The sequence below is a fragment of the Lissotriton helveticus genome, chromosome 10, assembly GCF_964261635.1.
Source record: "Lissotriton helveticus chromosome 10, aLisHel1.1, whole genome shotgun sequence".
NCBI lineage: Eukaryota > Metazoa > Chordata > Amphibia > Caudata > Salamandridae > Lissotriton > Lissotriton helveticus.
In genome coordinates, this window is record NC_136071.1 from 786,804,092 (window position 1) to 786,828,601 (window position 24,510).

Genomic DNA, 24,510 nt, shown 5'->3' on the forward strand with positions numbered 1-24,510 from the left:
CTCCACTCACCATCAGCGCTCCGTTAATATAAATGGTAATATAGACGTCAAACCGCTTTGAGTGCCACATGCACACTGATATTATAGAGAGAGTGCAACCTAGATTGGTAATAAGAATTGAGATTTTTCTTTCTCAAATTTACATTTTGTTTCTGACCTTTACACTACATGGGATCGAATAATGTGTAGCCTTATATAGTTAAGTTGAGAAAAATTTTTATTAAAAGAAATGTAAACACAAGAAGCACAATAGGTCAGTGAAGATGATACAGAAGCTTAGATACTGATACAAGTAAAATATGCAATAAAGGCAAAAACAACAATAGTCTTAATATCGGTTAAAAGTTATAAAGAAAAGGGGAAAGGGGAGGGTAGGGGGAGAAAATAGGGATCGCAACTGAATTTGGGCAGTATTTACAAGCATGACTAATGAATTATAAAATGGAAAACAATATGCCATTAAGAATTAAAACAGTACTATGAGATATATATTTTGAAACATGCACGAGAATATTAGAAGTAAAAAGCATATGGAACAAACAAGAGGAAATCATGGAGGTTTAGGAACTTCCTGCTGCAGAGGAGAGAGAGGCATAGAACGTCTGGCACTGTCATCAAAGAAAAACGTAACTGGCTCCCACAATGCCGTTCTTTTTGCAGCCAAAGTCAATGGATAAACAAAAGTCGTGTCTAGTCTGTGATTATAACAAACCGCATACCACCAGGCCTGATATGATAATTTGGTGAAGTCTTTCCAATTTTTGGTGATTTGTTGGAAAGCTACTGCTAGCAGTAAATCAATTAGTTTCGTGCGAAATGTGCAATGACTCCAAATCGGAGAAGCACTTCCCAAGAAAATGTGTGAGGCAGAGAAAGGATGAGTGGAAAAGAAAATCCTATTTATCTGGGACCATACCTGCACCCAGAAAGTATGGACTAGGGGGCATTCAAAAAGCATATGGACAAGGCCTGCATGAGGTGACGAACATGACCAGCATAAATTTGTGGAGTCTGGAAACTGTTTGCTGAGAGTGAGTGGTGAAAGTAATAGACGGTTGTAAATAAAAAATAATGTCTGAGTCGTATTTGCATCTCTAGATGATTTGCGCACCTTCTGCCAAGTATTATTCCAAGTTTCAATGGGCCAGGAAGTATGTAGATCCTCTTCCCACTGCTCCTCCGTTTTAGTTTTAATACGGGGAGGGGATGGGGTTAAAAGAGAAGCATAGATTTTTGAAGCTGTGACTCCTTTAAGGAGTAGGGGATATAGAAGAGGTTTGTTAGAAGGCTCCGGATAAACTGGAGAGGGAGAAGCAAAGAATGCATTGTAAGCGTCTTGAAGCGCATTGGTTAACAAAGCATATTTAGTACGGAAAGATGAAGGAAGATGGAATAGAGAGACCGCTGACTGGAAAGAAAGGAGTTGACCGTGATGATATAATTGATGAACCCATATAAGACCTCGAGATCTCCATGTCTTCCAAACGAAGGGTTTCTTATTAATGAGGATAGACGAATTATGCCAGATAGGTTTCTCAAAAAAGGATGGGATAGGTAAACTTCGGAGAATTTCGGACGTATATTTAAGAATGGGGGTAGAGAGAAATTGTGGTTTACGGGAGAACATGAGATATTCTTTAAATGAGAAGGGGAAAATGAAGGAGCTCTCCAGATCTAACCAAAGAGGGGACGAGGAGGGAGAGTCCAATAGCCATTTGGACACTTGATGTAATAGGAAAGATTTGTAGTATAAAGAAAAATTAGGGAAGTTCACTCCACCTTTCGACTTGGGGCGCATCAGTTTGAACAGAGACATACGGGGCTTTTTATGTCCCCACAAAAAGGTAGAAAGAATAGAATTCATTTTCTTAAAATATTTTAAAGGGATAGAAAATGGGATATTGGAAATGGTAAAGAGGATAATAGGAGAGAGCATCATCTTAATGGTATCTAATCTTCCCCACCAGGACAGATAAAGAGGATGCCATTTGGACGTAAGGGTATTTAATTTGTGAATACAGTCGTCCAAACAACGAGCAACTGTACCCGCAAGAGAAGCTGTAAAATGAAGGCCTAAGTACTTAATGGTCTCAATATTCCACGTAAATCCCGAAGCCGAGAAATCGTTTTTAAGAGTATATTTCGTAAGGGTTAGAATCTCGCACTTGTCCCTATTTAATTTGTAACCGGAGACACGAGCAAAGGAATCCACCTCATTTAAAAATGCAGGAATTGAAGTACTGGGTTGAGATAAGAACAGCAGGACGTCATCAGCATATGCGGCCATTTTAATGTTAGATTGCAGAGAGGTAAAACCATGAATGTCATTATTCTGGCGAATTCGTAGTAAAAAAGGTTCTAGGGCAAGATTAAACAAGAAGGGAGAAAGAGGACAGCCTTGTCTGACTCCTCTAGTAAGGGAGAAGTAAGAGGATAAGCCACCATTAGCCGATATGGCCGCCCTTGGATGAGAGTATAAAAGTGAAATTAATGTAGATATTTGTGGCCCAAAGCCAAACCATTTCAGGGTCTGAAAAAGATATAGCCATTCGACCCTATTGAAAGCCTTCTCAGCATCCAGAGCTATGGCTGCGAGAGGGTGAGATAAATGTGAAATTTTAGAAAGGATATCGAAAAATAATCTAGTATTATCTGCGAGATATCTGCCCTTAACAAAACCCGACTGTTCCTTGCCTAGAAGATCAGGTAAGTGTGATTCGAGACGTAGGGCCAGTGCTTTTGAGAACATTTTGTAATCGACATTTACCAGAGAGATTGGACGATAATTTTTGCAATGTTGCAAATCTTTACCTGGCTTGGGAAGAATACAGATGAGAGCGTCAGAAAAAGTACCAGAGGCGGAACCCGCATTAAGGAAAGTAGAGAGCAGAGTATGTAGCTTGGGGATAAGAAGTTTAGAAAAGTGGGAAAAGAATTCGACCGTAAAACCATCAGGGCCTGGAGCCTTCCCTTATTTAAGTGTGTTCAATGCTCGAAAAAGCTCATTTTGCGTAATGTCTGTTTCCAATGGAGAAAGATCTGGGGGTGAAACAAAAGGGAATTGAATTGTAGAAAGGAAATGAGAAATAGAATCTTGAGAAGCATTCGATTCAGAAGTATAGAGTGATTCGTAAAAATGATGAAATCGTTATCCTTATGTTTAATTAAACCATCCCGACCATGAATGGACTCTATGGTGACCCTGTTCTGTTTAGCTTTTAAATAATTGGCCAATAGTTTTCCAGCCTTATTTTGACCACCGTAGAATTTGGCACTAGACTTTAGTAAAAAATTAGAAGCATTGGTCGTAGTATCCTTATTAAATTGAAGTTTGGTTGCGATAAGCTCATTTAAGCAATCCGTGGACTTTGAAGTATAATAGGTGTGTTCTAAACGTTTGATTTTAGAAAAGAGATCTTTGGTGATTTGCTGCGCCTTTCTCCGTTTACAGGAAACGTAGCTAATAACAAAATCCATGGCTGATGCTTTAAAGGCGTCCCATACTACCTGGAATTGAATCTCATCAGTCTGATTCAACAAAAAGTACTCGTGAAAAAAGGAAGTGAAAGAAGAGACAAAATCAGAATCAAGGAGGAGAGAATTATTGAAACGCCACTTCTTAACTGACTTGGGATTAGAGAGAACGTCTAAATAAATAGAAACTGGCGCGTGACCTGAGATTAAAATGGAGCCAATGTCGGAAGAAATGAGGGATTGAGAAAGTTGGTGTGAAACGAAAATGTAATCCAATCTTGAGTGAGTGTGGTGAGGCGGGGAAAAAAATGAATATTCTTGCAAAGTGGGATTGCATAATCTCCATGCATCGATAAAGGAATATTGGTGGATAAGGTGTGTGAAAGAATTATGTGATTTGTGGGGAATGTAAGCACTGGATGATCTCCGATCAAGGAATGGGTCAAGAACTTCATTGCAATCACCAGCCAAAATGACATTATCCGCATAATGTTGTGTAATGTGTGGAGCCAAAGAAGTCCAAAAGGAGGCGTCACCACTGACTGGGGCGTAGATGTTCAATATGGACAAAGGGACCTTATCCAAGGTAAAATTTACCAGAACCCATCTGCCTGCTTGGTCAGTGCAACTCGTCACAATTTTAACAGGGAGAGATTTACGAAACAGAATCAGGACACCATTGCGCTTACCATCAGCTGGAGAAAAATAGACCTCCCCCACCCAACCCCTTTTCAATTTAATGGATTCTTCAGCTGAAAGGTGGGATTCTTGAATGCAAGCTATATCCGCATTAAGTTTAGCAAGGTGGGACAGGACTCTCTGACTCTCTGCCTCTTAATCGGGGAATGTAAACCTCTAACGTTCCATGAGATAATTGTCAAAGGCATACATTAGCATGAAAAATAATGATCTGTAAAAGGCAATCATAGAATACAAAAGACCAAGATGAAAAGGTCGTGCATATACATAATAAAGAGGGACATAACGAAAACCAATCAGGATTAATCAATGATAAACAAGAGGTAAAATGCAATACATATCTGTGAACAGATAGGTTAAAGAAAAGTGTAATAGGGACACGAAAAAAACAGAAAAGCAGGAAAAGAGAGGAAGGTTGAGAGGAGGATAAGAAGGTGATATAAAGTGAAAAAATGGAAAAGGGACATGTGAAAAAATTTGGAAAGGGTAGTAGAATCCAGTCGAAAGAGAACAAGACAGAATGAAAGTAAGAATGTACAATCAACCAACCATATAAAGGGGTAACTATGCAAGAGACAAAAAACAGAAACCCTAGAGAAGATAGGGAAAAGAAGCAAGGAAGTAGCATAAAAAGAGAAAGAAAATCAGTTGAGAAACCCAACGGTACTGAGTAAGAAGAGGAATGAGGAAGAGGGTATGAATACAGATGGAACCATAGGGAAGACCAAGTGTCAACAACCACTAGAATAAGGGGAAAAACTGAAAACTTACAAGACATCTGGAACATACAAAGGAGTGGGAGGGTGGGAGCCACGTGGACAATGGCGCGACCAAAGCTCGAAGGGGAGGACGAAGGAAGGGACTGGACCCGACGAACCTCAAGGACAAAGAGAGGGAGCTTGACAAGCAGGAGAAAAATCTGTGTAAGAAGAAAAAAAAGAGAAATGCAAGATTGAACTAAACAAGCAATTAACAGAACATATTACATGAAATATACGGCATAAACACCCATCAGAAATATTAACTGCAAAACATTAAGGCATAACAGTTACAATGATAGAAGTTACGAAGAACCTGAAGCAGAAGTGGTATCCATGGTAACATTGGAGTGCGAATAAAGAAAACTTTTCAGCTTTAATGGGTCATCGTAAGTAGTAGTCTTATTATTGAAAGGTACTTTAAATAGGCAGGGATGAAATAGCCCATATTGTGCTCCTAAGGAACGCAGTTGTGGTCGAAGAGACAAGAACTCCTTGCGTCGGTCAGCGGTTAATTTTGCATAATCCTGTGAAAAATATAAAGGTTGTCCTGACCATGTGATGCGTTTCAGGGCTCGTGCTGCAGACAGGACTTTGAGCAAGTCGGTATATTCAAGGAAGTACATAATGACACCTCTCGGTTTCTTCATTGTTGCAGCAGAAGATGTACCTCTAATTGAGCCAAGACCATGTCCCCTCGGTATATTGAGATTGGTACCTTCTGGCAAGTGAAGGAGTTTTGGCAAAAAGGATTTGAAGTAAGAAATGGGATCAGATCCCTCCATACCTTCCGCAAGGCCGTAAAGGCGCAGATTGTTCCGTCTACTTCGATTCTCCAAATTTTCGATTTGCTTATGTAAAATCGATACTTGTGAGCAAACTGGATTGACTTTAGATAGAGAGGACTCCAGTGAAGCAACATTTTGCTCGAGCACAGTAATACGTTCATCAACAGAAAGCCATTTGTCTGATAGTTGATGGAGTGTAGATTTAGTCTCTTCGATGAAGGGACGTAGGGCCCTGATTTCCTCCAATAATAAATCCATCTTAGTAGAGGAGGATGTTTGTGAAGAAGGCGATTGAGGATCTTTTTTTAATCTTTTAATTGTGCCTTTCTTGGTAACTGATGATGGTGAAGTAGAGGATGTTGAACCTTTTGAAGATGGGGTATCAAGCATATCTTCCATCTCTAAACACTGGTAGCGAGAGCTGGTATGAACAGAAAATTGCTCAGTGGTGAGGGAAGGTTTGCGTAGATCTTTAGGAAGTCTCTCCATTCAGTAGATAAATAAATTAATATAATGAGATCGATAAGAACAGTTCAACGTAATCTAGATGAAGTGAGCATGAACACAAAAATTGTGAAATTCTCAAAACATACTTGATAAATGACCCATGAAACTCAAGAGCACAGAACCCCTAAAGGAAAAATGTAACATATAGAGCTATATCTGCAAGAAATAAGCAGTAAGCAAATGTAGGTGCATTCAACAAGTAAAAGGCGCATCACATCATGCTGAAAACACGAGCTGCAAATAACGTGATATGAAGTAGAAAACGTGAGCACATAGCTAATAGGCATTCAGTAGAAGACAGCATGTAGTAAAGGCACTGCTGGTAGACCCTGAACTCGTGAAAAGTCACTTAAAGAAATGATAAAGAGCCAACATGGGTGCAAAAGGAAGAAAAGACAAAAAATGAAGATGAAGTAAAAAATAAAGATATCCCACGGAGCTCAAGCAGAAGGGGGCATAAAGTTAAGAGAATGAGGCCTTCTGGAGCGCAGCGACATGAAGAGAAACTGCTGCCCAGGACCGTGAAAAAAAACGCTAGGAGCCACGCTCCGTCAGCAGTAATGATAAAATGGCAGCCATCAAATCGGCGGCACCTCGGTCACTCACTTGCACTTCTCTGCGCAAAATATGCCCAATGAAGACTCAAACAAGCATGAGAGGTAGCGGGGGACCTTCCTACGGCATAACCTCGCTTTCCAGGTGCCGTTCGTCACAGAAGAAGGAACGCCGGGCCAGTCTCTGTCTTCGGCTCACGGAGAGCTACGGAACTGCGGCCATCACCATCGGGCGTAAGCCACGCCCCCCGTAGCCTTATATAGTTGATGAGAGCTGTTTTTCTGAAAATCACTAGGGCTGTAAGTAGTATGTGAAAGGTTTATGGACATTAATCTTAATTTCATTTTCAATCAACAGCCTGACCATAATGAATGCTACAGCATTGCCTGGTATAACTTAATCACACCTCTTTTCTGGAAACCTGTTCTTAACATAGCATTGCCACGCATGGATTTAGATGTGTTCACCCGATTATTTCAGTTTGAAATCAAACAAATACTGCATAAGCTATGACTGTGAGGCAGTGCGATAGACCACCATGCAAGACTGTGAGGCTAGGACATAGACCACAACTAAAGCGGATGTGTACCACAATGCAATCTAACTGCTGAGCAGAGGACGTGCACACATAATAGCACATATCATCCAAAACAAATGCCCATTCGTGTACAAGCTCAACCAGGATGTTAACAGTCCAACCCACAAATATGAAATTCATTGGACTGCATGTTTACACACAATACAGAATTATAACATCTGCGCAATCACTGGTGTGGTCACTTCACTGTCTTATTTCCTTCTACATCTCAGACCTTCTGAATTGCCCACCCCACAGCTGCTGGACTCACAGAGAGGGTTTTTGTATTCATCTGCATACACAATAAAAATATAACAGGAGCTTATCACAACAAAATCATTATTGATGAAGAGCGCATCACAATTTACAACTCAATAATCCTGACACTATTAGATCCTCTTTACAAGAACATTTCACCAACTCTAAACAAGTAACCAAAAATACTAACGCCAATGCTATAAACAAAAGATACTTTAGCGACCTAGTGGATCTGAGATGAATTGGTGGAAACTTAAAATGCTAGTGGTGCAAATTAGTGGCAGATGAGGACATGTTTTAGTAGGACTAGTCACAGGAGAGACGACTGTAAAATCCTTTAAAAGCTCCAAAGCGCATACTGCATCAAATGTATCAGCAATACCCAAAGCAATCGAAGGAGACTTTCAACATCTGTCAGGAGAATGTCAACCCAAAACACCCTTAAAAGCACTACACACCCAAACCACAAACTTTACAACGACTTTCTAAAGATTGTAAATTAAAAATCTAGGACAACACCACCAGCAACACAGAGCAATAACCATAATTCCCAATTAGCATGTTAATGGAGCAAATGTGTTATTCATAAATAAAACAATGCACAAGCCTGCAGAGTCCTGTAACGCACCATTAATGAAGCAATATATCCCATTCCCCAAGATGATGCCTGTTTGTCTATCCTCATCATGTTGAGGGAAATTAAATGTAATAGTTATGATTTCACAATATTAAGTCCAATAAGTAAAAACACCTAAAAGCAAAATTTAAAATTGTGAATGTCATTGTTTTTTTAGGTTTGAATTCATAACCATAACTGTACTTTTAATGTTTTTATATGAATTGCTTAGGTTTTTTAAAGAGCGTCAATGATTTATGATGTATATGTTTATAAATATTCAATTAAAAAAAACAAAGGTTAAAGTGGAGTTATACCTAAGTAAGGTAGTAGGAGTTCAATGTACTTTAAAAAAAAAAAAGGTTGTCATCAGTGGTCTAATAAGTGAAGTCAAAAGCAGTGCATTACAGCGGGGCAAGTGATACTTGTCAGTTACGTATAACAGGCGTACTTCTGTGCTTCTTTCGTTTTAAAAATTATTTGTTTCTTTATTATTAGTACCTCCATTGACCACACTGGCAGCCAACCCCTAGCCGCAAATGGCATTTGGACTGCGGCCTGGCTCCTGTACTCATCCTCCTCTGGTGGCCACACCCCCAAGAGAGACTCACCAGTCACTGAACATGCACAGCCTTGTGGGGCTGGTTTCAGGGCTCAGGCCTATGCCCAGCCCACCAAGGTCAGCTAACCCTCTGCCAGCATGGCCTTCTGCTGTGCATGGGGTGAGGTTAGCCAATGGGCCTTGCCTGTGTCCATGTAGCACCATATCCGGCATCCGTGCACTCTAGTGCATGGGTGCCTGCATCACAAGCAGGATTGTCTTGTGAAGAAAGGGACACTTTCCTGCACAAAACAATCCTTAGAGGCATTTTCCTCTTTCTATGTGTGATGCCCGAATGCATTAATAAGTAATTTTCCCTCGTGGTCGCCTCTCAAAATCCCCCCCAGCTGCCTCCACTGCCCCACCGCTCTTACCTGCAGCGGCGCCGATGTCTGCAGATAATGGCAACATTGTCCTATGACCTGCTGGTTTTAGTAATGACTTACTCTGGTTTGCACTTTGGATACATTTGCACATTACAGAATGATTTGTCAGTGAAAGAAGATGGAAACCTCTGCATTTAGAAGCTAAACATGTATTATGGTACTGGCACAGGAAAGGGTGTTGGAATGGATGGAATGAAATAAAGTTTGGGTGAGTTGGTAGAAATGGTAGCCAGTTCCCTAATGAAGTTTGACTTGGCCATGAAGATATCCTGTTTATAATATTTTCTTTAATCTGATAGTTTGGTATTGCCTCTGATGGCTTGCTTGGTGAAGGCGTGGTTACACATACGGCGTTGGCTATAAGCAGTATACTCACTTCCAGTTTTTATTGGCTGCATGGAGCAGCACTGCAAGAGAGATAGTAGTAGATGAGTATTCCAGCTTACCCGTCAAACACGATCGTGGCAATTCACAGTTTCTGGAATTACTGACTCAAAAGGCATGTGCAGAGCTAGTATATTTTTAGACCATGGCAACAATGTGGGTGGATCTATGCCATACAGCAGCAGAAATTAATTGCAACCATTGTGGAGACTGGGAGTGGAAATCTGAGCTCAGAGGAGCTTCAGCTAAGGATGAGATCCATTTTCTCACTCCTTAACTAGTCCTAGCTCGTGCTTTTTAATCAGGAACACTGCCAAATGAATCTTGCTCTTTGTAACTCAAAAAAGGAATATCGGGGGAAAGAGGCGTATGGTGTTTTAGGAGTCAGTAGAGCTGTGTGATAGCGCTAGTGTACCGTTGATGAAGGCTAGCAAGTAGAAAAGCAGGTCCTATTCTGTGAGGTTTGCGAGTGAGGCCACAGCTTTACCCTCTGGAATGTACCTATTAGCTTCTTTTGCTCTATGTGAGCTACCTTTCACTTCTATGTAATCCCTAAAATCCCAGGTTCATATGGAATGGCTGAGCAGAGTTGCTGAAGTCCGTGCCAATTTAATCTTGTCTGTCATACTGGTCCCTGACATCCATCATAAACTGGGAACTGTATTCTGTTTAGTGATGAAATTGATTTCCATGTGTACTATGATTCCCAGACGTCTGCCCAGTACTGTCAAAATACATTCCTAACATTCATCTGACTTGCCTCAAATATTTCCAAGATACATAATCCTAGCTCTGGCATTAGCTAGGCTTTCATATAGCATATGGATGGCCAGTCCTTAGTAAAGTTGATGCCTTTAGGTGGATAACATCAAGACAAGTTCAAAGAAAAGGGAAACATTGCAGGCAAAGTTGCAGACTCTGAGTAGGGTTTGGACACATGCTTCTTACATATGCCAGATATCACTTTATTAGGTAGAGAAATAGTGTCCTTGAAACATTCCCATATCCGGTTATTCAAAAATATTCTAAGTGGACAACCAGGAGTTGAAGAGGTTGTCTCTAGCTGCAATGAAGAACAATCGAGCATACAAACTGGCATGCATACTCCAAAGCTTGTTTCAGGTGCAGAGAGGCCCTCCACAACAAACACACTCCAAATGTCGCATCCTCTATCTTGTCTTTTGAACCTCACCAATAGTCCAATGCAAACCTTTGATTAGACTGACGACTCTGCCATTTCTACATCCCTGTCCTACTGCTAACAGACCATGGGCAACATAATCTCTCACCCCTTCAACTGCATGTCCGATGCCAACACCCACATAAACAACTTCAAAAAGATTTTGATGAGGTATATGAATGTCCACACACCACTTACTACATGCAACTGCGAGCCAAAACCTTCAGCACCCTAGTATTCTAAAGACCTCGCTGACAATAAATGATCCATGAGAGTAAAGAAAATTGAAGAAAAACAGAACTCCGGATGACCTCTTTATATTGAAGACCCATCATGCATTATGCAGATAGATCATCACATCAGCCAAAGCAAAGTACTAAACCATCACCATCAATAATGCCTTCAGCAGAAGCAGACAACTGTTCATGGCAATGAAGCACTACATCAACTCCCTGCCAGAGCCACCCATTTCTCACTCCACAGCAAACTACACTGACAAAAAAAAACGGAATATCCAACAGCACTTTGATGATACCAATCCTGCTTCATCGTTCACACCCACCTTTTTCTGTAGAATCCTGCAATGATCTGCCTCCAAAGCCCTATTTCCCTCAGATCTGGTTGACATAAATACTCAAAGTCACTTCTTGTGAAGATGATGTCTTACCATTGTCCTTCATCAAACCTCTCTCAGGGGATTTTCTCTTACTTGTACTTACCACTGTCAATGCCTCCTCACTTAAGGCAACTTCCCAGAAGCTCTCAAGACTGGCCTAATACGGGGGCATGGCCAACAACATGGTTGGGTAGCTGCATTCTTCGCGAGCTCCGCTTGCCCCTAGTTAAATCCTGCTGTAATCCTGACCCTCGATGCCAAAAATCTCCTCAACATTGATTGGAAGGCGAATAAAGACCAAGGAGTGCCCGGCAAGGGTAATACGGGGTTATTTCTGCCAAGATCCTAGACTTTTCAGCGCGGCACCCGGCGCGCGATTCCACAAGATGACCACCAGCCAGTAGTAACCGGGAGTGAATGCCGGCTAGGAGACACTCGTGCCCAGGGCGCAGTGGCGGTGAGCCTCGCAGTGGCAGAGCTGAGGCAGCTCTGTGCTGCGGTGCGTCCCCAAGCCTCCACTGCAGCCACGGAGACGAGAGCCTGCAGCCCGCCTCGAGGGACCACAGCATTGGCACGGCGGCGCTGAAAACAACAGTGAAGAGAGCACGAGATGGGCGCCTCCGTCAGAGATGGAGAGACTCCTGCGGCCAGAGCGGACATGTGCGAATGCCACACTCTTCAGTTGGAGAAGGGGAGGCAATTGGGTGAGGGGGTGGTCAGCTCTCCTAATGCCCCACCCCTGCTGGATCGTGGCCGAAACTCAGCGGGCCGGGCACGGCGCTTGCCTGGGGCCGTGTGATCCTGGAACCCCTTTTGTGGGATAGCAACTAAAACTGCGCTGGGTGGATGGGCCGGAGGTTCGCTCCTATTGTAGGCTTTGTCCCACAGATGTGAAGATCCCACCGACCCGGCGGGGGCTCCCGTTTCCGTGCCCCCGGCGACATGCACCTCCATGACTGTAATTTTCCCGGCTGAGTTCGGGAGGGCCGTCGAGTTGCGGCTCCTGGGCATCATGTGCTAGGCTGAAGATAGCCAGAGACAGTTCTATATATCACCCGGGCCCAAGAATGTGAAGGGTGCAGTTGACCCCTACTCTGGGTTGGTTACCACAGCTCAAGGAAGGAGTGTTATGGTGGCAGAGAGGACTGACTGGGAGATACGCAGGCCCTACTGACACCCACGCCTGTGCAAAGAGACGGCCCGGGAATAGCCCTGCAGAGAACGCAGTGCGCTGGAGAGTTTGACCTGCTCCTCCAGTCTTCAAGGCCAATAGCAGTTCATTGGCCTGAAACTGGGAAGAAGTGCCACAGGGGAAGAGAGCAGCGGAGTGCCTCTTTGCCTGACAAATCTGCAAGAACTTAGAGGACGTACCTAGGAGGCCTTCTGCAGCCTGGTCGGCAGAGACACTGTTGTACCAAGAGCCACGTGGCAGCCTAGGGGGAGAGACGCAGGGAGCCCATCTCTAGTGGCAGTGGTGGCCGCGAGACAGGGGAGAGGCCCACGGCTGCAGCCTGCCAAAAGATTGGCTAGAATGGCAATTGTGGCCTGCCAGTAGATTGGCTAGAAGGGCAAGGGACAAGGAGCCTAACACATCAAAACAGGGGAAGTTGGACCGATTTACAAAAGTACTTCCTACGCCTGGGGGTGCAGAGGGAGGTCCAGCCCCCCTACCAGACACTGCAATGATACTACAGGCAATTCACGCATCCCGAGAAAGCCTGGAAGGTAAGATGGCAGAGATACAAACTGAGGTTACGCTCCTGCGCCAAGACCTGCGGAAAGTCTCCAAGACAGTTACCGAGGTAGAATAACGCATCTCATAATTAGAAGACTCCTCATGCACCACATGTGAAGAAGTGGCGGGACTCTTGGCTACAATGAAGGAGGTGGACAGGAGAGTTGATGAGGCCAAAAATAGAACCCACAGGATCAATCTAAGAATCATAGGTTTCCGGAAATTGCGGAACGTTCTGACCCGGGACATCTTCTTCTGACATTTCTCAAGGATGTTCTCCCAGAGACTCAGTTTTTGTCCTGCTTTGTCATAGAGAGGGTGCACAGGATGCCTAATGTCTGACCACCACCAGGAGGTCCCCCTCGGCCGTTGATAGCCCGGTTCTTGAACTTTCAGGACAGAGATCTCATACTCAGGGAGATACAAAAGAAGGGGAGATTAAATATGAAAACACAAGAGTGATGGTGTTTCCGGACTAGTAGCGAGATGTACAAAAACTACTGTGCACCTTTGACCCCATTTAAGTGAAACTCCGAGCCCTCGGGATCCAATACATGTTGTTGTTCCCAGCCAAACTTAGTTATCTTCCAAGGCACAACGCAGTTCTTCCAGACTCTGGAGGAGGCGCTGTCCGGGATTGAAGAACGGCCTCGGCTGAGGCGTAGGTCGACCCCAGCTGCTGCCTTGCCTAACGACAAGAGACCGAGCTCCAGTCAGGAACGACCTAAAGAAAGCGGCGGAGAAGAGTGCTAAAACACCGGATTGCTACCATGGCTACACCGGGGAGGTCCCTGAGGCTTAGGGAACAGAAAGCCACCATATCGGACACAGATGGCGACACTGCCCAGGAGTGCATGTCTCAAACTTCTCGGAGATCAAGTGACAATGGTGTCTCTGATCAGTCGGAGAGAGAAGAGTCGATTGAGGTGGACAGAAAACACCCTCTTCTGGAGAGCATTCAGCGGCTGGAGACTTCGGGCTCGAGCCTTTTGGGTGAAAACCTACTGCAGCCTCACAGCAATGGCGAATAGAAATGACGAACTGGGGCCAGACGCCCACCTAGAGACGCTGTGAGATTCCCAAGGCCTGGCTGACATTTGGGACCTTTGGCTGATAACTTGAAGTATACAGTGTGTTGTTGTTATTGTATTATCATATAATTGAGTGACTAGGGGAAGGGGGAGGGTTACAAACCTCTCGGTAGTTTACCCGCGCTAGTGTTGTCATTTTGATGAAATTGGGGGTGGTGGGGGTGCCTGCAGAGTGTGGGGAGGGGGGCGTCCTAGACACTGTTAAATGTTCTGGACTATGTGTATTGGGAAGAGGGAGAGTTGTTTCAGTCAGTTTGCATTAATACCAACACTGAGATGAGAAGGCAATATTTGGCGCTGCTCGGAGACTGGGGTGGGCTTGGGACACTTTAATAGTTTCTTTACAATGGCTGTGGGCGGTTACACAGTGATTACATGGAATGTCAATGGGTTAGGGAACAAAATCAAACATGGTTTGGTATCTAATTACCTTAAAAGGCTCAAACCAGATATATTTTTACAGGAGACGCATCTCATGGGTCCGCACTGTTCATTCTTGGGTAGGGGCATTACACCACCTTGGAACATTCAGGAGGTTCTAGGGGAGTGGCAATCATCATCAAAAAATAACCTCCTTTCCGGGTTACTAGACAATGGGAGGACCCTGATGGCACATATGTAGCAGTCCAGGGCATCTGGAATCACAAAACATGGTTACTTATTAGTGTGTATGCTCCCCCACTTCTCCACCAGCGCACGCGGGACAAACTAATGGAACTTACTGTCTGGCCCCGCCACACATATCATCGGGGGTGATTTTAATGATGTGAGTGATCCCTCTCTGGATCATACGCTGACACGACTCAGGTTGCATGAAACTACTGCACTGCCGAGGTTCCAGGCCGCATTTGGGTTAACTGACCTCTGGAGGCGCCACCACCCATCCACACATGCATACTCGTACTTTTCTGGGGCTCACAGGGTGTTTTCGAGGTTGGATTACCTCTTTGCCCCAGCTGGTGAGATTGAGCATGTAGAGGAGATGGAATATTTGGCTGGGGGTATCTCTTACCACTCACTGCTCTTCTTAAGGGTGGGAGGGAGAAGGGGAGGTCATGGTACTTAATGCCTGGGCCTTGAAGGATGAACGGTTGCCAAAGAACTCAGGGTGGAAACCAAGATCTACTTCAGGGAAAATGCCGGCTGAGTACAGTTGGCAGATATTTTATGGGAAGCTTTCAAGGTGGTGTTATGTGTAGAGCCCAAAATCTTATTGCCCATAAAAAAAGGTGGGAAACCCAAGAGAATATGGCTATGGAACTCAGGCTAGTAGACCTCGAAAGTTGTGGTACCTCCACGTTGAGTGAAGATACCCATCATCACATTAATATTACTAAAAGGGAATACCAGGCACTGGTCAGGCAAGAGGCGCGAGCTCACCAGCTCGCAGTTCAGCATAGATTATATGAGACAGGCGATAGAGCGGGTAAGCTGGTTCGTTGGGCAGGAAGGAATTAGAGTCGAGGTGGGTTATGTCCATTAGGGAACAAGATAAATGAATGTGGGGAGCGCGGAATTCACGCTCCACTCCCAGATGCACTGCGTAAATGGATATCAAATCCACAGCTTGTCACCATATCACATTATTCAAAAGTTTATCCATTTTCATCCGCGTTTTATCCAAAGTTGTTCACATTTTCAAATCCACATCCATGACAATATGTGCTTTGGGAACTTCTCATATTTTCGTGTGCCCATCCAGGCCTCTTCCGAAATAAGATCCAAGTACAACAGATAGTTTGAAGCAGCATTCCTTTTATTATAAACCCAATGCATTTCGGGCTGTAGCATCAGCCCTTCGTCAGGAGTCACTGCAAATTAATGAATTCAGAACAAACCATCAGTGTCTAGTTACTACATTTACAACAATACATTTTCTCATCTGCCATTCAGCTACATGAATTTCATAATGTGATATGGTGACAAGCTGTGGATTTGATATCCATTTACGCAGTGCATCTGGGAGTGGAGCGTGAATTCCGCGCTCCCCACATTCATTTATTATGTTAAGTGCGTTTAGGACAAAGCACTACCCAGTTTTGCACGCACATTTAAAAGGAGCTGAACATAATTCTTTGATTAACTGTTGAGAAACAAGGTGTGCAGACCACCTCATTCACATTAGGGAACAAGGCCATACTTACACCACACAAGATATAGCGGGGCTTTTGCCCGGTACTACTCAACACTCGACGCAGCCCGAGCACAAATGAATGAAAGCACAAATAACCAAGTACTATGATGAGATCAAGCTCCCTTGTCTCTTCCAGGAAGAGAGGGATAGGCTTGAGGAAGATATCACCCTAGAAGAGGTAACAGAGGCCATTGATCGACTGAAGTAGGGAAAACACCTGGCCAAAATGGACTTCCGGGGGAATTTTTTTAAGTACTCAGTAACCTACTGGACCCACATTTACTTAAGATGTTTCAGGCTTCCAAAGACAATGGGATGCTCTCTGCAGACCTTACAGTGGCAACGGTGGTGGTGATACCCTAAGCGGGGAAAACATCCAGACGATTGTGGTTCCTATCGTCCTATCTCGTTATTAAATATAGAGACAAAGATCCTGGCAACTATCCTCACGACACGTCTCTTAACGATTATTACCCCTCTGATACACGGAGACCAGTCTGGCTTTATGCCAAAGCGAGCCATGTGCTGTAACCTGCAACATGTGACTAACTGAATGGATGCTGTTCGAGACCGAGATGAGGCCCACCTGCTCCTTTTTCTTGACGCTGAGAAGGCGTTCAATACCATCCACTGGCCTTTTATGAGATGCACTCTGGAGAAATTCGGATTTGGCCCGGGGTTCAGGGACTGGGTGGCACTGCTATACACTGGGCCCGAAGCTAGGGTTCGGGTCAATGGAGCTCTTGTCTCGAGGACCTGGCCGATTCAAAGGGGACTTGGCAGGGATGCCCCCTTTCCCCCTTACTTTTTGCTCTTATATTGGAACCCTTGGCCTGTGTTATCAAAGCCTTACCTGGACTGGGTGGTTTTGTAGATGAATCCCGACTGCTGGACGAAGAACGCATATCTTGATATGCGGATGACATTCTATTGTATGTGATGAACCCGACTGAGACACTCCCTCAAATCCTATAACTTTTTGATGTATATCGGCGTTATGCGGGATATAGGATCGATTGGAGTAAATCCACCCTGTACCCAGTGGAGGGGGTGGTGGAGCCCCAGACCTACCCAAGCTGTTTGCGATGGTCGACAGAGGGGCTTACCTACCTAGACCTCTACATTACCATGGACGTGGCAATTAGCTTAGCACGCAACATTAGGCGAGTCCTTATAAACTTCCAGGAAGACGTTAGGAGATGGAGGAGGCAGACACTGACTATTATGGGGAGGGCCGCCATGTATAAAGTGATTACACTTCCCCAGTTGCTTTACGTGTTGCAAAACACTTACAGTAAGATACCAGAAACAATGTTCAAAAGTATGGACAGTGAATTGCGCCTACTCCTCTGGGACGGGGTCCATCTATGCATTGCACTTCAAACACTACAAAGAAACCCATATAACTGGGTTTTGGCCCTCCCAGATATTAGGGCATACTATAGACCGTCCCATCTCATTGTCATCAATGAGTAGATCCACAGGCCTGAGGATCACCCGACGTATAGGTGGGAAAGGCTGCAGTTTAGAGAACTTACACATCTACACAATATCTATGGTGGCAAGGGAAGCAGCGGGCTGTTATAAGCGACCCAAAGGGCATTATAGGCATGGAAAAGTGCCGAGCAGCAAATGAAATGGGACCAAACACTTACCAGAGACCCCATTATGGGAGGGAACTAAATTAAACGAGATTGGAAAACTGAGAGGCTTTAGGCAATAGGACTTAATTGGTATTTCTAATCTAGGGGATGTCCTAGAGAAAGGTGTGTTGGCCTCATTCAACACTCTTCAAGCCAGATATTGGCTCCATGATACTCAGGCAGATGCATACCTCTGTTTGAAGCATGCATGGGTTGCAAAGAGGCTGGATGGGGAGACAATACTGGAATATGCCTCGCTAGAGGGTCGACTCCTACAGGAAGAGATCCCATCCAACGCCATTTCGTTTACTTATAAAAACATTACTCAATAACATGGCTGATAAATTGGGTCCACTTCGAGCTAGATAGGAGAGAACCACTGGTGTAATGGATGCCATTGATTTGGAGGCCGCACTCATGCTTCCACGTGAAGTGGCAATTAAACTAAGGTTGTGTCTCATTCAATACAAAATTCTACATCAAACTTATTTTGATAAAGCAAGGTTACATAAAATAGGGAGCGCTGCAAACCCGGATTGTCTCATATGCAGAAAGGAAAGTGGAACATTCCTACACACCCTTTGGAAGTGCCACACGATTCAGACCTACTGAGGAAAGATTGTGAGAGAGCTCAATAATATACTGGAAGTCCAACTTGAGTTGGAACCTAAGTTTCTCCTCCTGGGAATTCCCACGGACGTGGACATCCCGCGATGCAAACTCATATTAGCTAACTTGGGGTTGGTGGTAGCCAAATGGAATATAGCCAAATACTGGGGGGCCCAATAACTTCCTACACTCAATGAATGGAGGGCAAGTCTTGATCTATATATCGTTTCAGAACTAGTGACATACAAGGCCAGGGGTTGACCTCGGAAATTCGGGAAGATATGGGCACCGTGAATAAATACTATGGTCTGGAAGTGGGGGGGAAGAAGAGGGAAGGGGACTGCTGCCAGAAAGATCGGGGGAAGAGCCTTGAATGATGTAATGTTTGATCCTACTGTTGGTAACAATGAACAACGTGAATGTGACCCTCTATCCTTGTACGCTCAGGTCGTTAGAGCCCATCTACAGACTCACCTGCAAAAGAAATATTGCTCCTATAATTACCCTAAAAAAATGTTGTGGACTGACATTCATTGTGTATCGTGTGTGCGTGCTTTGTTCGACGTTTTGTTTTATTTTCACAACAAAAATAAAAATATTTATATAAAAAAGACTGGCTAGATCCTCTCACTCCAAAAGAAACTTACACTAGATCTTGATCACCCAGCCAACTGCCGGCCAATCACTCATCTAACATTCATCAGCAAGATCATTGCAAAGCAGTCTATGTTCAACTCCAAGATCATGTCAATACTAACCATCTCATGCACGACTACCAGTTTGGCTTCAGATCGCTCTGCAGCATGGAGACTGCCACCTTGCACATTGTAGACAATGCTCTCTTGACCAAAGATGATGGTGACACCTGCCTCCTGATAGTGCTAGATCTCTCACCTGCCTTCAAAACAGTCGACCATCCCACCCTCATACACACCCTTGAATCATGAATGGGATTAACCGGCAATGTCGATCACTGGTTCTCCTCATAGCTTTCCACCCAACACCAGATTTGTTGACATGGGCACCTCCAATTCACATGTGGAGTCCCCTAGGGTTCGATGTTGTCTCCTGTCATCTTCAAACTTTCCATAGGACCATGGGACCATTTGGTGCTCTACTCACAGATAACTGTATCATGATTCACCAAAATGCCAATGATACAAAACTTTACTTGAAAGTCTCCTCTGCCTATAAAACCTACCTGCTCAAACAATCTATGAATTCTAACTGCTCAAACAATACTTGCACATCATCCACACCTGGATGTCCAGCACCTTGTCAGGGCAGGATAATCTTACAACCACACAAGAGGAGAATGATGCCTTTTCCCAACTCTCCTCTCAATACTCCTCTGCTAGGTATTTGGTTATCCTTTGAAGGTAAGTACCAAGGGGGGAAAGGGGAATGGGATAGAGAAGAAACTGTCCTGTAATCTTCTTTGTTCTCTGCCTCTTCTTCTTTTTTCTTAAAAGGGACTGTAAATAAATGCACATATATAATACTTTTGCTTACCCATTTTAATTCACTGTATACATATTTGAACAATAATATTTATCTTACCAGGAACCTTCTATGGGCTTGCCTCTCTTCTGTTGTATATGTTGATTCTTTTATTTTTATTGATGTGTTTCTTTTTTCTATCTTCCGGTACGCCAGAATTCTGATAACCACTTCTCAAGAGGAAAAGACAAGGTAAGTACTTATCTACTGTAGCTCCTATTTAATGATTACTGGTTGCTCCCCTCTTACTTAATTAATATAATTCTAGCCTTCACCTTTATAATCTTCTTCTTATATGTTTTCGGTAGATAAATAACAAAGGATAGTAGCCATTGGTTCTTGACTGCAAACTCAGAACATAAAGCTCAACGAACCTCTAGTGTGACTACTGACAGATTAACATGTCGAATGATAATTCTCACACGCACTAGATGACAACTCCATTCGTCTCTCCAAAACAATAATGACTAACCTAACCGTATAACACTGCTCACATGGAAGTTTGAATATTAATACAATATTTAAAGTGAGAAATATAATTCAGCAAAATACCTTGTTGCAATATTCAGATAGGCCGTAAGTAGAGAGACGTAAATTCTATTTTACTTTATACCGTTATGGACACGCCACTTCAACTCGTGCCGAAATCTTTAGCATACCAGTGTTGAGGACATCTCTATCAGAGTCACTACTTATTCAGACTTGCGCACTGCTTCTTAACTCTAGCAGGCAAGCGGCTGATGAAGGGTGTTGGGCACGTCTCAGACTATAGACGCTTCACTCAAGGACCTGCGCACAACTTCAGAACTTAAGGGGGCATGCGCCTAACTACAACACTAACCAGCGGTCTTTTCAATTCTGGGATTCCCGACGTCAAAGAACCGACGCCTCACACGACGACACCTGTCTAACCATTCACGAAAAACCATAGGTAGGACTAATCCCGGGGAAGCTCTCGGTGAAGTGTGCCAAAGAACGTTGGTGGGCGCTTCACCTGGGCTTCAGAAATGAGGGTTGAAGACTAGGCCGCTAAACGGCAGGTGTGCTGGCGGCCTTCTTAGATGTCCAACATCACCAGCACACTCGCCAACTCCAGGCATGATGAGCCCTGAGATTGAAATATTGTGAGGAAGGGGCTGATGTAAGGGCCACGGCAGGGCTGAGAGGAGGAAACCGTGAGCCCTGACACACCTACCTGAAGCTCAGTCCAACCAAAACACAATTCCTACTTATCTGCCAAGAACAACAAGATACGGTACAAACCTGGCTCAATTAAATGAACCATGACCTTTGAGCCCCAACTGTCATCAAATGCCAAATCAGTTGTATTCACACTGGATACAAATCTCTATCTCAAGGAACACATTGCCATCAAAATAAACATGGCCTGGTACCAGCTCCCCTCTAAAGGAAGTGAAACCATTTTTTAAAAAAAAAGTGATTTCAGAACTGCTGTTCAACCTCTTGTAATCTTGCATCTGGACGGTGTTAATGCCCTAACTCCATGGCCCCAGAGACCCCATACTGGCTTCACTTAGGGACATCATACATGCTGCAGCATGTCTTATCCAGTTCCTGAAGAAATATGATCACATCAATCCCATCCTGGTGGAACTCCTTTGGCTCTCCTTGCCAGCCCACACCATCTTCAAAACCTGATACATCATTTATAAAGCCATTACAACGAACAGACTGCTTACATTGCAGATATATTCACCATATCTGGTGGTTCCGGCACACCCACAGTCAGGACATTATCAGACTGCAGACTAAGAAGTAAGAAAGAGAAAGAACAAGACAACGGGCCTTTTCCATTTATGCATCCAGGTGTCGTATGTTTTCCACTTTCTCAGTAAGAACTGTTCGTTTATTGGACAACATAAACGTTGGGATGGTGCCAGACAGATTCTATGTACCCTCTCAGGATGTGTTGGCCTATAGTCCTGCTACCTCACAGTACCACCATATGTACCCCTAAACCTAGTAAGGTAACATATCATTTGGGCAACCTCAGAACATGACAACCCTGACTTCACAAGGAATCGTGGTAACAGATCTTAAACCTTTTCGCTCAGTCACTCGTGCATACTCAGGAAGATACACAAGAAATACACAAGGGGCATTTCAATATTTATTACACCATTGTGATTCTTGTATAAAATATATGCACTACAATTATTAATAGACAAAAGCAGATAAAAGTGATTAAAAGTATAAGAACAGTGAAAAGGATACTCCTAGTATGCGCTGGCTGGCCTAGTTGCCTTCTACCAAGAATCCCCTACTGGATTATCTCCCCATTACCTGAAGATAAAATGTATGCAGGTCCCTGTCTTGGTCACAAGTTAGACATCCCTCCTCGCAGAGGGTAAACAGGAATCAGCTGGACTTAGACTCCGGCAATAGCGGCCTCGCAATGACAGCAGAATGCTCCACTGATTTGAAATCTGTGTTTATTTGTAATAACAGATTCCATGCTTCCGTGTCGAGGCTTCAGCCAGGCTGACATAGTTAATTCTCTTGTGATAGCCTTGTTGCCTCATGGGCGATTAACATACAACAACATGTGCACAATGTGTGTCCAGGCTTGTACTAAATGTTCAAGGTGTAGTGATAGTGTACTTACCAAGTGAAATTGTAAGCAATGTGGTTTCAACTAAACTAATCTTGCACTATCACGCAAGCAAATGTGTGTCAAAAGTCATTGTGTAGAAAAGAATTCAACTTAAGAAACATGTGCATTTAAAAATGGCAATGTGTCTTCCCGGGCTTAACCTAGCCACGTGACATAGGATTAGAAACATCATCCCTATATCAATCAGAACCACCCAAAGGCTGCTCCAACTTAGCAAAGAGTTAAAGACACACCTCTTTAAAGAATACTACATCACAACGCATTCATTCTCCACATCGCAGCTTTCTCTCCTATTAGTCGCCGACTGTAAGCTTCCGTTTGACCATGTACAGCATTCTGCTGCCTTTTGGATGGGTTTGCACTATAGAAATAACCTGAACATACATATTTACAAGCTACTCCCTAAAATCTGACTTGATCTGTTTTCAGTTTCGTCTTCCTAACACATGACTTATTGCATCTCCTCTGACATTTTTCTGTGTATCCAACACTCAATATTGTTTTGAACACATCCTTTTTTTTTAAACATCTGTGATGGCATTATTCTAGCAACAGGGGTCTCCACATATATATGTTTCATGGCCATGGTAATAGGTGGTTAATTTCCTCATCAGACTAATTGTTATATGGTTCTTATAACCATGTTCCCATGTCCCAATTCATGTCCCAATTACAGATGTCTTTCATGGGGCATGTTACCAAGTACTACTCTTGGTCATCCTCATGAACCTGTCAGGATCCCTCAAGGTGGAACCAGGTGGCATTTCCTAGGTCATTGGGAGGTTTATTCTTGCTTATATGGAATGCTCTCTAACTTACAGACCTTGCTCCACCTTTCACTAGAGTCCTGGATTTCACAATTGCAAAAAACACAGTTGATGGACAGAATGTAGAACAATGTCATACATTCACCCCAGTACAAGGATCTGGGCCTAAATCCATTGTTTTTTTGCACTCCACGCCACCCTGGGTTAGACACTGGCTATATGCAAATCAGCTCTGACCCTGTGCCTCATGGGAACAGTCTAGTCCGAACTACCAAGCCATGTCTTTCCCACACCGGAATCAAGCATCCAAGGACCGGTTTCTGGCTATCAGCCTTCATCAGCCTGGATAGCTTGACTCCAGTGGTGTGGAGAGCCTGGGACTCACGTCTGAGCATACCCAGCCCACTCGGGGTGAAAATTGCAAAAAACACAGTTGATGGACAGAATGTAGAACAATGTCATACATTCACCCCAGTACAAGGATCTGGGCCTAAATCCATCGTTTTTTTGCACTCCACACCACCCTGGGTTAGACACTGGCTATATGCAAATCAGCTCTGACCCTGTGCCTCATGGGAACAGTCCAGTCCGAACTACCAAGCCATGTCTTTCCCAGACCGGAATCAAGCATCCAAGGACCGGTTTCTGGCTTTCAGCCTTCATCAGCCTGGATAGCTTGACTCCAGTGGTGTGGAGAGCCTGGGACTAACGTCTGAGCATACCCAGCCCACTCGGGGTGAAAATTGCAAAAAACACAGTTGATGGACAGAATGTAGAACAATGTCATACATTCACCCCAGTACAAGGATCTGGGCCTAAATCCATCGTTTTTTTGCACTCCACACCACCCTGGGTTAGACACTGGCTATATGCAAATCAGCTCTGACCCTGTGCCTCATGGGAACAGTCCAGTCCGAACTACCAAGCCATGTCTTTCCCAGACCAGAATCAAGCATCTAAGGACCGGTTTCTGGCTATCAGCCTTCATTAGCCTGGA